The sequence below is a fragment of the Giraffa tippelskirchi genome, chromosome 10 (genome assembly GCF_054371585.1).
Source record: "Giraffa tippelskirchi isolate mGirTip1 chromosome 10, T2T-mGirTip1v1.2.pri, whole genome shotgun sequence".
Taxonomy (NCBI): domain Eukaryota; kingdom Metazoa; phylum Chordata; class Mammalia; order Artiodactyla; family Giraffidae; genus Giraffa; species Giraffa tippelskirchi.
This window is the reverse complement of record NC_137284.1, coordinates 91,384,942-91,399,131: the sequence shown is the minus strand read 5'-3', so window position 1 is coordinate 91,399,131 and position 14,190 is coordinate 91,384,942. Positions and strand designations below refer to the sequence as shown.

The 14,190-nt window shown below is 38.4% G+C and overlaps 1 protein-coding gene across 4 annotated transcripts in view; it reads left to right on the top strand.

The window, feature by feature from the left end:
- The window catches only part of ORC5 (origin recognition complex subunit 5), a 166,170-nt gene that overhangs the window by 126,665 nt on the left and 25,315 nt on the right, over positions 1–14,190 (top strand). For 2 of the 4 annotated variants that reach the window (XR_014067221.1, XR_014067225.1), the window contains exons 23-24: positions 543–793; positions 6,805–6,929. The exons of 1 other annotated variant lie outside the window; for it this stretch is intronic. The gene's annotated coding sequence lies outside the window, so the exon portion shown is untranslated. The remainder of the gene's footprint in view (positions 1–542; positions 794–6,804; positions 6,930–14,190) is intronic. One more of the 4 variants, XR_014067224.1, reaches the window with a different exon arrangement.

The following is a 14,190-nucleotide window of genomic DNA, read 5'->3' as shown; positions in this document are numbered from 1 at the left end:
TCATGGTTAGTGACAGCCCCTGGGCATCCCAAATGTGGCTGCTGAACTCCCAGGATGTCCTCACTAGCATAGATCCAGACTGCACAGATGTAGAGAAAAAACAAGGAAAAAGAAAACTGTCTGGCAATTCTTTCAGAGATTCTGTAAAAGAAAAGGTAGACTGACCAAATTGCATAATTCTCCAACCGACAAGCTCACCAGAAAGTGTGGACTTTCTTTAAATGAAAGAGCTGAAGAGGAGAGTTTTCGAAAATGGGGCACATGTGTTTTTTCCTTTCCTGAGGGAAAACCTGTTCAACTTTGGGTTTCACCACTCATAAATTATCGAGTTACTTCTCACTTATGACATAAATATCAGTCTGGTTGGTATATCCACCAGCACATCAGCTGAGACTGAAGAGAGCTAAATTTACAAAACATTAAATCAATAAGCATGTGTGAATGGGTAAACAGCGTGATATCCTTCACTTAATAAGGCAGAGACATTGCTGTTAATCATCTGTTTTGCAGCTTCTGAAGTTTTTTTCCTTTTAATTTTATAGTGTTGCTAGAAGCCTAGATGAGTGAGGTCCTTCTATCAGAAGAAGAAAACAATGTATTTCAAAATAGGAAATGAGAAATATTCCCAAGGAGATGAAACTATAATATCTGAAGTGCTGCAGTCATTGCAAGATGCTGTAATCATAAGGAAGAAATAATAGCTACAGTGCTTAAACTAAGGAGAAACCCCAGAACAGACAGGGCTACCAGTTGTCTCTCAAGAAAACACCAATCTTCCAGATGGCAAATGGAGGTACAAAAGAATTTAAAAAAGCATGTTTTCTCCCTTCTCTGTTCTAGGACTCCCCCAAAACATGTCTCTAAACCCACAAGAACAGATTGGCAGTCTCCTTACATTAAAAAAGATCCTTCTGTATAGAAGTACCCATCCCCACCATGGGCTCTCCTTTTATGTTACTGAGCAGAAGTCATTACAGGATAGATTGGAGTATTTAAACTGCATTATTTGCCAATGCCCAGACCAAGAACAACAAACTAGAGGGAACCACCAGCAGATGAGAGATTTCATCTGGTAGAAGATGTTAATAACCAGTACAAATTGGTGGGAGCTATAGTCCTAAATAGTTCCGTGTAAATGCAAAGAAGGACAATAATGTGGAAAGAAATGAGCTGCCAAGCAAAACCCAGAGGGGACTCCGAACTTGGAGTTTGCAGGTGTGGATGTGGGAGTGAGAAAGATGGAAAAGATGGCATTAACTGGAATTCTATATAAATACATAGAGCAGACTTGCCTGAGAGAAGGCTGCTGGGTAGATTCTGGCCTCTCTGATAAGCATACGGACTAATTCTCAACCACTTATTCTAGAGCAAACCCTTTGTATTGAGGGCTTCTACTCCCTCTCTACCACCATTAACATGCAGAAACATACTTCCTAGGCAGCTTTTCTACTCAGGGGTAAAAATGAGCAAGAAAATATGCTGTTACAACAGGAGAAAATCCATATCTGCTACCTAAAAAATAACAATCTAGTCCACGTTTCCCTGTGAATGGACAATAAATTATATGAAAAAATCCAGAATCATGAAATCAAAAGTTCAAGATAAAGAGACTATCTCATCCCCAATAACTACAAAATAATTTAGGAAAAAGAATAGAAAAAGAAAAACTGAAGTTATATTTCCAAAGAGATTCAAAATGTATTATAAAGGGTATGTTTATTTTTTTTTTTTAATTCAGGAAATACCTCTGAAGGATTCATTAAGAAATAGTAACAAGATTGTCTATAGGGCTGGGAAGTAGATGAGAGAGAGCATTGTCACTATGCATTTCTTTTAGCCTATTGAGTTTTGTCCCAGGACCATGTTTTACTATTTAAGTTAATAAATATAAGAGATACATAAATTAAAAACAAAGTATCATAGAAAAGGAACAGAGAACACGAAGGACCTCTTGGAAAAGAAAGACATTATTGATGAACTAATAGAAGAGTTTGGATAAAAGAGTAAATATAGAAAGAGCAAATCTCAAAAGTATGAAGTTCATGAAATGAAAAAACAGATATTATCAAATAAATAACAGAAGAAAATTTCTCAGAGCTAAAAATACATGAATCTTTGGGTTGAAATTACTTTTTGCTAATTCTTCTGTTTTAAAAGATAACAGCATAAATCTGTAATTATAAAACTATGTTTATGGGCTCACACATGTAAAGATATAATTTGTATGACAGTAATTCCTTCTGAGGGAGGAAAAAATAGATGTATACATATACTGGGGAAAAGATTTTATATAATGTTGAAATTAAGTTTGTATTAATCTGAACTAAATTATTTTAAAATTAGGATTGAATTTACTCACCAGATTCTGAGGATGAATGAAAAAAGACCCACAAATAAACATCATTGTGAAATTTCAGAACTTCAAAGATAGAGAAGAGACTTTAAATATTCCCTTGGAAGAAAAAGAAGTCATTATATAAAAGAATAAGAATCAAACTGCCATGAAGCAATGCTTTCAAAAGTCTAAGGAAAATAATTTTCAAGCTAGAATTCTGCAACCCAGTCAAATTATCAATCAACAGTGATGGTAACATAATTTTAGGTCTACAAAGCCTCAGAAAATTTACATGTAAAATATCTCTCCTGAAGAATTTTCTTCTGACAAAATAAGATAAAAAGTAATTCAAAAGGAGTTGTAAGATGCAAGAAACAGTGGCACTAATTTAGGTACAGAATAAAAAGAAATCCCAGGAGAAGAATTCTGTAGCAGGCCTGGAAAGCAGTTAGCCCAAATTAGAAGTGCAAGTCAAGGGGCTCCTACAAGAATGTATTTAAGTGGTACCCAAAAAGCAAAAACAACACCCAATTGTGGATGTGACTGGTGATAGAAGCAAAGTCCAATGCTGTAAAGAGCAATATTGCATAGGAACCTGGAAAGCTAGGTCCATGAATCAAGGCAAATTGGAAGTGGTCAAATAGGAGATGGCAAGAGTGAATGTTGACATTCTAGGAATCAGTGAACTAAGATGGCCTGGCATGGGTGAATTTAACTCAAATGACCATTATATCTACTACTGTGGGCAGGAATCCCTTAGAAGAGTAGCAATCATAGTCAACAAAAGAGTCTGAAATGCAGTACTTGGATGCAGTCTCAAAAACAACAGAATGATCTCTGTTCGTATCCAAGGCATACCATTCAATATCACGGGTAATCCAAGTCTATGCCCCGACCAGTAATGCTGAAGAAGCTGAAGTTGAATTGTTCTATGAACACCTACAAGACCTTTGGAACTAACACCCAAAAAAGATGCCCTTTATATTATAGGGGACTGGAATGCAAAAGTAGGAAGTCAAGAAATACCTGGAGTAACAGGGAAATTTGGCCTTGGAGTACAGAACGAAGCAGGGCAAAGGCTAATAGAGTTTTGCCAAGAGAACACACTGGTCATAGCAAACACCCTCTTCCAACAACACAAGAGAAGACTCTAGACATGGACATCACCAGATGGTCGACACCGAAATGAGATTGATTGTGTTCTTTGCGGCCAAAGATGGAGAATCTCTATACAGCCAGCAAAAACAAGACGGGGAGCTGGCTGTGGCTCAGATCATGAACTCCTTATTGCCAAATTCAGACTTAAATTGAAGAAAGTGGAGAAGACCACTAGACCATTCAGGTATGACCTAAATCAAATCCCTTATGATTATACAGTGGAAGTGAGAAATAGATTTAAGGGACTAGATCTGATAGACAGAATGCCTGATGAACTATGGACAGAGGTTCGTGACATTGTACAGGAGACAGGAATCAAGACCATCCCCAAGAAAAAGAAATGCAAAAAAGCAAAGTGGCTGTCTGAGGAGGCCTTACAAACAGCTGTGAAAAGAAGAGAAGCCAAAAGCAAAGAAGAAAAGGAAAGATATACCCATATGAATGCAGAGTTCCAAAGAATAGCAAGGAGAGATAAGAAAGCCTTCCTCAGTGATCAATGCAAAGAAATAGAGGAAAACAATAGAACAGGAAAGACTAGAGATCTCCTCAAGAAAATTAGAGATACCAAGGGAATATTTCATGCAAAGATGGGCTCAATAAAGGACAGAAATGGTATGGACCTAACAGAAGCAGAAGATATTAAGAAGAGGTGGCAAGAATACACAGAAGAATTGTACAAAAAAGATCTTCACGACTCAGATAATCACAATGGTGTGATCACTCACCTAGAGCCAGACATCCTGGAATGTGAAGTCAAGTGGGCCTACGAACAAAGCTAGTGGAGGTAATAGAATTCCAGTTGAACTATTTCAAATCCTAAAAGATGATTCTGTAAAAGTGCTGCACTCAATATGGCAGCAAATTTGGAAAACTCAGCAGTGGCCACAGGACTGGAAAAGGTCAGTTTTCATTCCAATCCCAAAGAAAGGCAATGCCAAAGAAAGCTCAAACTACCACACAATTGCACTCATCTCACACGCTAGTAAAGTAATGCTCAAAATTCTCCAAGCCAGGCTTCAACAGTACGTGAACTTCCAGATATTCAAGCTGGTTTTAGAAAAAGCAGAGGAACCGGAGATCAAATTGCCAGCATTTGCTGGATCATCGAAAAAGCAAGAGAGTTCCAGTAATACGTCTACTTCTGCTTTATTGACTATGCCAAAGCCTTTGACTGTGTGGATCACAATAAACTGTGGAAAATTCTGAAAGAAATGGGAATACCATACCACCTGACCTGCCTCTTGAGAAACCTGTATGCAGGTCAGGAAGCAATAGTTAGAACTGGACATGGAACAACAGACTGGTTCCAAATCGGGAAAGGAGTACGTCAAGGCTGTATATTGTCACCCTGCTTATTTAACTTATATGCAGAGTACATCATGAGACATGCTGGGCTGGATGAAGCACCAGCTGGAATCAAGAGTGCTGGAGAAATATCAATAACCTCAGCTATGCAGATGACCCCACCCTTATGGCCGAAAGTGAAGAAGAATTAAAGAGCCTCTTGATGAAATTGAAAGAGGAGAGTGAAAAAAGTTGGCTTAAAGCTCAACATTCAGAAAACTAAGATCATGGCATTTGGTCCTATCACTTCATGGCAAATAGATTGGGAAACAGTGGAAACAGTGGCTGACTTAATTTTTCTGGGCTCCAAAATCACTGCAGATGGTGACTGCAGCCATGCAATTAAAAGACGCTTACTCCTTGGAAGGAAAATTGTGACCAAACTTTACAGCATATTGAAAAGCAGAGACATTACTTTGCCAACAAAGGTCCATCCATTCAAGGCTATGGTTTTTCCAGTAGACATGTATGGATGTGAGAGTTGGACTATAAGGAAAGCTGAGCGCAGAAGAATTGATGCTTTTGAACTGTGGTGTTGGAGAAGACTCTTGAGATTCCCTTGGACTGCAAGGAGATCCAACTAGTTTATCCTAAAGTAAATCAGTCCTGGGTATTCATTTGGAAGACTGATGTTGAAACTGAAACTCCAATACTTTGGCCACCTGGTGCGAAGAGCTGACTCATTGGAAAAGACCCTGATGTTGGGAAAGATTGAAGGCAGGAGAAGGGGATGACAGAGGGTGAGATGGTTGGATGGCATCACCAACTCAGTGGGCATGAGTTTGGGTTAACTCCAAGAGTTGGTGATGGACAGGGAGGCCTGGCATGCTGCGGTTCATGGGGTTGCAAAGAGTTGGACACAACTGGTCAACTGAACTGAACTGAAAGTGAACAGTGGTGTGTCTGTGTTTGTGTATGTGTGCACGCGCGTGTGCTCAGTCTTACATATATCAGACAAAATGCCATCCACACCTTCTTTTCCTGACAAAAAAGACAGTGCAGGTTAAACTAAACTCTGCCTAGGCTATGTCTGCACATCAGCAGCTGTTCATAACTGGGGAAACATTTGCAGCTGGAATGACTAGTCTCTAGGTATATGACCACAAATCTCACAGATGCCCTCAGCATAGACTACCAATGCTGTTATGCTTAATTTCCAGTCTTTTTCTGGCATCTATTTTATACCATCTTCTTAGTGTCTTCTTCTTTAGTCTCTAAACCTGGTACAACTGTTGCCCATTCCTTACTCTTAACTGATACTTACATTATTGATTTATTGATACAGTAGACATATTTCTCTGTATAATTCTTTTCCTCATGGTTGTAATTAATTAAATCAGTATGGACCCCTCCCTGACATGCACACAGATATAAAATCCCATGTGGTCTGGAGAAGAAGAGAAAGTCCATCTACAGAGAAAGAGAAGGGCAAGCAAGGTAGAGTGAATCCATCTGGGCTCAGGTTTCTTGGTTCCAGTTCCCTTTTAAGGTCCAACAGCTTTTTTGCCCTGAATTCAATGAAATATCACTGTATCTTCATGTAAAATTTCATACCCTCCCTACCCCCACTTCTAGCTTGAGTTGGTTTTAGTTGACTAACAGAACATCTGAATACTTTCTGGCCTATTTGGGACTTTGAAACTGTCTTCTGGACAAATTCTCCTAGTTTGGTTGGTAAATTTTTGTCCTGGGTTGGTGCACCACTCCCCCATGCCAAGTCTAGAACTGCAAGATAAAGGAGTCAAGCAAATGAAGATAAAAGTATTTGGTTTATACCAGATTAATGCTGAATTGAAGGATGTAACTGTTGAAGATGTGTAACTAGTGAGAATTTCATAATGTTGAACCATAGAATTTGGCCAACTTATCCATCCATCTCATGTTGGCAGGAAACCTGTGACCTCCCCTTGCAAGGGCAGAGCCTTTGCCACTAAGCTTACCTCATGGCACAATTTCTCTGCACCCAGAGAAATCCCGGGAAGAAAGAGGAGAAGGAGGGACTAAGCTGCAGAGCCACAATCCCTGCTCCTGAAGTCACCCAGCAGATAAGAAATTCCTCCTTTCCTGGGGATGATGAAGTCAGAGAGTCCAGGTATGTTTTGCAATGGATGTTTCTCCACATGGTTCCACAGAAACCACTGGAGGGGGAAATACTTAGTCACACATATTCCCTCCCCCTCCAGCCCAGTTGTGTCCTCTACACACACAGAGTTAGGAATCTCCTTTTGTCTACTCTAGCACAGCAATAAGATTGTCATTATGGAAAAAAGAAGACATAAAAATTCAGCAAATAATTGGAAAATATTTTGTGACATCTTTTAAAATAGTGATTTCTCCATCTAGAGTAGGTTTAGGAAGTTGACATATATTTCTGACCAAGACATCTTGGTCACATTTCACGGAATATGATTTCCTTTGAGGAGTTACGGGCAGTATTCGTATTTACATGGCGATCTTTTACAACCCTTACAATACTGTAATCAATTCTAGGTCACCAAATGTAGCTTGTGGCCAAGGTCTTCTTGCAAAAAATTACTTCATTGTGCTTCACTCATTGTGGCTAACATAATGTGATAGATGCCTTCTGGAATAACAGTGAGATTTCTTGATAAAAGTCATTCTTTATGGGCAGATAACTCAGGATGGCAGCTTGTTAAAAGCATGGGTGCATCTGCCCTTCTCTCTTGGTCACCCCATCCATAGTACATTTGAATCCAGGCAGTTGATATGATGGTCCCAGCCCAAAAAGATGGATCAAGCAGGTGTTTGCCATTAAAGCTGTTGCAAGGAAGATGGCATGCCACAATTTTGAGGCTACTGGGACATGCAGCCCAACGTACTGTAATTAGATGTTGTTTTTCAAGCCTACTAATAAGACTGGAATAAAAATAATCGGACAGACATATTTATTTTATGTATCTCTCAATGTAATTAAGGTTTAGGGTGATCTTTAGAAAAAAAATACCCAAAGAATCTTTTGATCAGCATAATTTTTAAAGGCAACACCATAGAACTAGAATAGTTAAAAGAACTCTTTAACGCCTTTGATAAGAGAAAAAACATTCTTCTTATGCCCAATTTGATAGTGAAAATAAGATTTGTTTTAAGTGGTGCGAAGTATCAATGCCATCTATTTGTGGCTGTATTTTCAGAGTAATTAAATGCAACACACAACATTGAAATCTCAGGGGCTTAGCACATAAAAGTGTATTTCTCACTCTCATCACAGCCCAGTGTTGACAAGGGAGATCTCCATCTTCTACAACACCTGTGCATGTTCTTCAAGGTTACCCCCATTGGGGAAGAAGACATACCAGCCCCTACATGCCTCTACCTGGAAGGGACACACAGAGAAGCCATTGGTCAATTTAATCATATGGCTCTAACCTAATTGCAAGGGGGGGTGTCGGTGTTGGGAAATATTAATACATAATAAAAGTGTAGGTTGATCTTGAGAAAAGAATATCCCCAAAGTGCTATACTCAACATAATTTTTAAATGCACTACCATAGTGAAAGCACATGGGTATTTGGTAAGCATGGTCTCTGTCACTGTAGCTAAGTACAGCTGTCAGGCCATCTTTCAAATCAATGGTGGTTGCTTTTAGCAAGGCTGTCCTACTCTGTTCAGAATTTACATTTTATATCCTTAAGTCTATAAGGAGAGTAGGTATTGGCATGTCTTATTCAATCCTCAGATATTGTAGAATACACACACACACACACGCATATACACACACACACACACATATACATATGTGCATGTGTGCTAAGTCTCCTCAGTTGGGTCCAATTCTTTGTGACCCTATAGAATGTAGCTCGTCGGACTCTTCTGTCTGTCGGATTCTCCAGGCAAGTGTACTGGAGTGGACTGCCATGTCCTCCTCCAGGGGATCTTCCCGACTCAGGGATCGAACCTGGGTCTCTTATGTCTCCTGCATTTGCTGGTGGGTTCTTTACCACTAGCGCCACCTGGGAAGCCCATCCATGTGTGTGTGTGTGTGTGTGAGAGAGAGAGAGAGAGACTTTGCTAAACCTGTTAGTAAAAGCTGATGTTCGTGTATAGGATATTTATTTGTAACAAGTTCTTTAACTTCCGAGACTCACGGGGTAGCTCTCTCATTTCAGTTTAGCTTTAGTCCAAAGAGATTGGAAGACCATCGACAATGCCTCTTAAAAGATGATCCTGAAACATTATCTAAGAAATCTTCAAGATTCCTGGGTGGAGACAGATGGTGCTGCGCAGCAGTAAAATAATCAGTGAGCACCAGACTGTTGATCTTATATGCGAATCATAAATCTCCAGACAATGACTAATGGTACTTGTGAACATTTTCCCACAAACTCATCAGATGTGCTTGCCATAATGCAGTCAGAAAACTGAGTGCCCCTGTTATGGTAATTTTGAATTACACAGACAATGGAAGCACAATACACTTGACCAAGATACAGGGTTTGACCTGCTTTAAGGTAGAAGTGAGCCTCTCGACATAAGAATTCCAAGAAGTGGCCTGACATCAGATTGTTCACTTTGTTTTAGTCCTAATGTTTGAGGTTGTATTCATTTGCTTACCAGTAGTATCTGATGTGTGGATGTGTAGTGAGGGTTGGTTTTCAATATTTTTTTTTAGAAAAAATCTAAATCTATCTCCTCTCTGTTGTTAATAAAAGACTTTGAATTTGTTAAAAGTAAACAGAAACAATAAATGAGCAGGCTGTCATTCAGCAAGCTGTTCTTAATTGATTTAGAAATACTCTAGGCACTCCATCTTTGTTTTCAAAGAAACTCAAAGGGACCAAAACACTAGCAGTGAATCACTCTTTTGTGTGTGTGTGTGTGTATATATATATATGTATATATATATATATATAACTTAAGTGACTTTTATTTCATTATATATATATATATATATATATATATATATATATATGTTGTAGATGATTAATTACAGTATTTTGAATCTTTTTGTTTAAAGTTTTAATGGAAAAAGCTGATGATTCCATACTGGGGTAGTTGAAGATGGTTAGAGTACTATTAAATTCACATGGATTACCTGCAGGCCTAGAAGTTGCTAATATTTGAACTTTGCCCATTACTTTCAGTGTTATCCTAGTTCATCACAAGTTATAGCGGAATGTGTCTTCTCAGGAAGTCTATGCAAATGCAGCCTGTGAGGGTGGTAACAAGGATAGGACTTGAAGATGTTTAAGAAGCGGTTTAGATAGAAGATAGCTGTTTTTGCTTTTTGTCTCCACTATTCTTCCTTAATGAGCCTAACTTGAAGGAGGTGAGATTAGCCACAAGTAACTGATAAAGCAAGACTTTTCGAATGTGTAATCTATTACTTAGAAGGGAGGATAATAGTGATAAAACATATTGGCTTGGAATCAAATTTCCTGGGTTCAAATTCCATCTCCACCACCTACTAACTATAAGACTATATCTCAGAGCCTCAGTTTCTTCCTGTAAAAAGAGAAAAATTATATTATCTATCTTACAGTGTCATTATGGATAATGAGGTTGTTCATAAAGAGGTTAGCAATCAATGCTTTTACATGTGTTAACATGAGAGAGCTTAACCAGGTGCTGTCCAAGGTCCTGAGGTGAGCTCTGAATCATGATTGTTGCAACACAATACAAGTGTACAGTACGGAAGTCTATGAAGTAGATGACCTCCCATTCGGCAAGGCTTTTCTATGTAGGGCACCATTTTGACTAATTTGAAGTGAGACCACTGATGAAGTGCTTCACTCTTAAGCTGTAGGAGGGGATTAAGTGCCACCGGGTTAACTAGCCATTTAAGAAAAGAGCTGTTTTGACTTGATTTATCCCTCCCTTCAGTGAATTACCTTATTGATCAATTAATATCTCTGTGGACACACTTTAACTTTAAAAATAAAATACATCCACAAATTTATTCTTTATATGGGTTTGATGTATAAAAGGCAATTTGTTATGAGAATCTGTTTAACCTGGTAGGCATCCAACCAACATGTTATGTTTAGTAACTTATGATTGGAATATAATGTCTAATGCACAGGTAAGCTGTCATCTATCAAATTGTATGAAATAATCAAATGTCCTCCTTACATTATATTATGTATTATATAATTTGTTTTTTACTTCATGTCCCTCTCTAATGAGAGAATAGTTGCTCCATAAGGGCAGGGTAGTGTCTTGTTTGCTCGCTTTTATTCCTAGAGCCTGAAACTGTGCAAAGCATATAAAACACATACCAACAATTTAGATAACCTCAATGAAATGTGCAAATTCTAGAAAGGCAGAAATTATTGAGATTGACTCAAGAAGAAATAGAAAATTTGAGAGATATATAACAGATGAGGAGATTGAATTAGTAATTTTAAAACATCCCACCAAGAAAATCCCAGGCCCAGATGACTTCATTTGTCAGTTCTACCAAATGTTTGGTCTTCCCTTGTAGCTCAGTCGGTAAAGAATCTGCCTGCAATGAGGGAGACTCAGGTTCAATCCTTGGGTTGGGAAGATCCCTGGAGAAGGAATGGCAACCCACTCCAGTGTACTTGCCTGGAAAATCTCATAGACAGAGGAGCCTGATGGGCTTCAGTCCATGGGACCACAAAGAATCAGGCACGACTGAGCGACTAACACTTACTTACTTACCAAATGTTTCAAGAATTAACACCAATCTTTCACATACTTCCAACACATAGAAGAGAGGGCACACTTCTTAACCTATTCTATGAGGTCAGTATTGTCCTGATAGGTAAATCAAATGAATATCACAAGAAAACTACAAACCAGTATCTCTTATGAATATATATATATATATATATTCCTCATCAAAACAATAGCAAACTGAATGCATATAAAAAGATTATACAACATGACCAAGTGGTATTTTCCCAGGAATGCAAGCCAGTTCAACATACAAAAATCAATTAATATTGTATACCATACTATGAAATAAAGGACAAAAAAACTGCATGATCAAACACATAATCCAATTAAAAATGGTCAAAGGATATAAGTAGATATTTCTCCTAAGAAAATGTACAAATGGCCAACAAATATATAAAATGACATTTAACATCATTAGACAAAATATTAGACATCATTAGAGACTGTGCACATCAAAATCACAGTAAGATACTACTATGAACCAATTCGGATGTCTATAGACTAAATGACTGACAGTAACAAGGTAAAATTGGAACTCTCACATATTGCTGTTAAGAATGTAAAATAATGTGACAGTTTGACAGTTTCTAAAAATATTTAATGTAAAGTTAATATATGACCCAACATTTCTGTCCTCACTATGTACCCAAAAAAAATTGAAAACATATGTCTTGTACATGAATGTTTATAGCAGCGGTATTCTTAATAGCCAAAAAGTGGGAGCAAACGCCCATCAATGATGAGTAAATAAACAAACTATGTTATATCTATACAAAGAAATATTCAGTTCAGTTCAGTTCAGACGCTCAGTTGTGTCCAACTCTTTGCGACCCCATGAATTGCAGCACGCCAGGCCTACCTGTCCATCACCAACTCCCGGAGTTTACCCAAACCCATGTCCATCGAGTTGGTGATGCCATCCAACCATTTCATCCTCTGTCGTCCCCTTCTCCTCCTGCCCCTAATCCTTCCCAGCATCACAGTCTTTTCCAATGAGTCAACTCTTCGCATGAGGTGGCCAAAGTATTGGAGTTTCAGCTTCAACATCAGTCCTTCCAGTGAACACCTAGGACTGATCTCCTTTAGGATGGACTGGTTGGATCTTCTTGCAGTCCAAGGGATTCTCAAGAGTCTTCTCCAACACCACAGTTCAAAAGCATCAATTCTTTGGCACTCAGCTTTCTTCACTGTCCAACTCTCACATCCATACATGACCACTGGAAAAACCATAGCCTTGACTAGATGGACCTTTTTTGGCAAAGTGATGTCTCTGCTTTTTAATATGCTATCTAGGTTCAGTCATTAAAAGGAATAAAGTTATGATCCATGCTACCACATGGATGAACCTGGAAATTATTATGCTAAGGAAAGAAGCCAGTAATAAAAGACACATATTATATGATTCTTTTATATAAAATGTCCAGAATATCCATAGAAATAGAAAGTATATTATATACTTTAGAAATATATATATATTTCTATTAGAAATATATAGAATATATATATAATAGAATATATAGATAATATATATAGATAAATAATAGAATATATAATAGAAATATGGCCTAGATCAAATCCCTTATGAGTACACAGTGGAAGTGACAAATAGATTTAAGGGACTAGACCTGATAGACAGAGTGCCTGATGAACTATGGACAGAGGTCCGTGACATTGTACAGGAGACAGGGATCAAGAAAATCCCCATGGAAAAGAAATGCAAGAAAGCAAAATGGCTGTCTGAGGAGGCCTTCCAGATAGCTGGGAAGAGAAGAGAAGCAAAAAGCAAAGGAGAAAAGGAAAGATATTCCCATCTCAATGCAGAGTTCCAAAGAATAGCAAGGAGAGATAAGAAAGCCTTCCTCAGCGATCAGTGCAAAGAAATAGAGGAAAACAACAGATTGGGAAAGACTAGAGATCTCTTCAACAAAATTAGAGATACCAAAGGAACATTTCATGCAAAGATAGGCTTGATAAAGGACAGAAATGGTATGGACCTAACAGAAGCAGAAGATATTAAGAAGAGATGGCAAGAATACACAGAAGAACTGTACATAAAAGATCTTCATGATCCAGATAATCACGATGGTGTGATCACTCACCTAGAGCCAGACATCCTGGAATGTGAAGTCAAGTGGGCCTTGGAAAGCATCACTACGAACAAAGCTAGTGGAGGTGATGGAATTCCAGTTGAGCTATTTCAAATCCTCAAAGGTGATGCTGTGAAAGTGCTGCACTCGATATGCCAGCAAATTTGGAAAACTCAGCAGTGGCCACAAGACTGGAAAAGGTCAGTTTTCGTTCCAATCCCAAAGAAAGGCAATGCTAAAGAATGCTCAAACTACCGCACAATTGCACTCATCTCACATGCTAGTAAAGTAATGCTCAAAATTCTCCAAGCCAGGCTTCAGCAGTACGTGAACCGTGAACTTCCAGATGTTCAAGCTGGTTTTAGAAAAGGCAGAGGAACCAGAGATCAAATTGCCAATATCCGCTGGATCATCGAAAAAGCAAGAGAGTTCCAGAAAAACATCTATTTCTGCTTTATTGACTATGCCAAGCCTTTGACTGTGTGGATCACAATAAACTGTGGAAAATTCTGAAAGAGATGGGAATACCAGACCATCTGACCTGTCTCTTGAGAAACCTGTATGCAAGTCAGGAAGCAACAGTTAGAACTGGACATGGAACAACAG